The 2,530-nt window shown below is 39.7% G+C and overlaps 1 pseudogene; it reads right to left on the minus strand.

The window, feature by feature from the left end:
• Positions 1 to 507: 507 nt before the first annotated feature.
• On the minus strand, positions 508 to 2,117 carry LOC133744292 (G-type lectin S-receptor-like serine/threonine-protein kinase At5g35370; annotated as a pseudogene).
• Positions 2,118 to 2,530: the final 413 nt, after the last annotated feature.

The following is a 2,530-nucleotide window of genomic DNA, read 5'->3' on the forward strand; positions in this document are numbered from 1 at the left end:
ATTCACTATAATCTATAAATCATCATGCAGAAAGCATAATCTGCTTACTCATAAGACAAGAATAAAAATGTACTAAGCCGTGGAACATAAATCAAGAAGAAGATGAAATTATGTCATTCATTGGCTGTTTATTTTATTCTCCTAATGAAATACCTTCTATTGTATCCATAAGCAGAGTTCCTATGACTTTGTCCAGATTTCAACTGAACCAGATTCTGAACAAATATGCAGACAAATGTGGAGTATGTGTTTTGCAAGAGACATCGATGTAGACAAAAAAGAATGAAGGGAGCAGAAGCATTTATTAGCATCTTGAACCTGGAAATATATGTAAATAACCACTGAAACCCCTACAGTGAACCAGTACCATTTATATCTTATTCACTGAAAAAAGCAATACAAGAGATAATGGAGCAACTTAGCTCTGAGCAGACATGTTTGTAAAAACTAAGAATTTTCACTATAATCAATGGTAGGCATATGCTTCTGGCAAAGGAACAAGTATACTTATTCTGCACATCCCACTTTTGTTAGCTTGCTGGATGCCTCTGAGACATTTCCACCATAGGACTGCAAGAATTCTAATGCTTCAATCGTAGGCTCAGCTATAGGTAATCTGCCTTCCAACATAGCTACCACATTGGTCATACTTGGCCTCAGTGTTGGCCCTACATGCACACAAAACAAGGCTACCCTTACTAGCTTCTCAACCTCCTCACTCCTCACACGACCCTCTAACCTTGGGTCAGCTAGTTCCATAAACCTCATTTTCTTATGCATTTGGAGTGCAAGTTGTGGGAAGTACACCATTCTTTATTCCGAACTGATTGAATTGAAACATTTTTCATTTCCATCAGTGTCATCATTTCTGGTGCCACTACTTTGAAACAAGCAATTTCTTCTTCCCCTCACCAATTCTAGCAACACCATCCCATAACTGTATACATCAATTTTTTCACTGATGCCATAGCTAGTAGTAAGCCATTCCGGAGCAAGATATCCCCGAGTTCCTCTAAGTGTCGTCAACAGTTTGGATTTTTTGTAACTTATAAACTTGGAAACCCCAAAGTCTGATATCTTCACTTGTAAATCATCATGCAGAAGTATGTTTTCCGGTTTGATGTCACAGTGGACTATCTTGGGGATTGCATCCACTGTGCAATTAAGCAATCCCCCTTGCCATTCCAAGCGCTATCCCATATCCTTTTTCCCAATCCAAAACAGGGCCATTGCCAAAGAGAATCTTCTCCAATGAACCTCTATTCATATACTCATAAACCAGAAAACATTGGCTTCCTTGGATGCATAAACCGCTCAAGCTAACCAGATTGATGTGGTAGATGCTTCCCATTGTTGCAGTCTCCGTAAAAAACTCCTTCTTCCCTCGGACTCCCAAACTTGTAATCTTTTTCACAGCCACTTCATTGTTGTCTGGTATAGTACCTTTAAATACAGTACCAAAGCCACCACTGCCAATTTTGGGTCTTAAAATTTTCAGTTGCGGTGACAAGCTCTTCATAATTAAATCTAATGGGCAAACCCGGGATAGAGGATATCTCAAGCTCTGATGATGAAGATGAATTCCATACATCTACACTTGCTCTAGTACGCTTTTTCTTTCTCCACCATATGAGTCTCATGACCACTATGATGATTAACAGCATAATCATTATCATTACCAAATCTAACACTGGAATATTGTTCTCCTGCCCAGACCAAGGCACTACCGCCTTTATGTACCTTATTCGATCTTCCTGGCTACTAGAGCTGTATATGATGAAACCCAAATTGTTTTCAACTAGATAACAAGAACCAGAAGATTTTCCATGGAAAAAGGCCAAGCAAGTGCAATTTTGAGAGCATGGAGATTGACATAGTGATAAACTTGCACCAAGTTTCACAGGTTCAGTGTACTGATTTGCAAAATAGTCCATACCTTTGTCCAGCTTCAAATAAACAATTGAGGACTTGAATCCATTGGTACCATCCCCACTTTCATTACAAGCAGAAGGCAAAGACAGTGTCTCTTTCAGTTGCACACACTCAAGGTCTCTCTCAGGATCAACATGGGAGAAACCAGTTGGACATGTACACGTCTGATTGGTGCATAATCCCATTTTTTCCACAAGCTTCTGGATATTGGCACTTATCAATGTCGGAAAACCAAATTCTCTCAAAGATATTCGATATGAGTAACGTCCCACTAGAGTCCAATTTGGCAAAGCTCATATCTCAGAGTTCCAACAGAAAATGAAAAACTACTTCTGAGCAATTATTCCCAAGCAGATACAAACCAGTTCCATTCATTATCATAAAGGACACTGGCACACTTGCGTACTTGATCTCATGCGTCCCTATGGATAATTTCCAATAAGTCTGGCCCTTCCACTGAAGCACCAGGTCCTCACTGGTAACTGTAAGACTATAATCACCCTTGGCATATGTAAGCAGAGATTTACCAACATGCAATCTTTGACCCATGACAACTGTATCTGTAGGGTGCTCGATCTCCCAGAGAGTCACATTTTGA

The sequence above is a fragment of the Rosa rugosa genome, chromosome 4, assembly GCF_958449725.1.
Source record: "Rosa rugosa chromosome 4, drRosRugo1.1, whole genome shotgun sequence".
Classification (NCBI taxonomy): Eukaryota; Viridiplantae; Streptophyta; class Magnoliopsida; order Rosales; family Rosaceae; genus Rosa; species Rosa rugosa.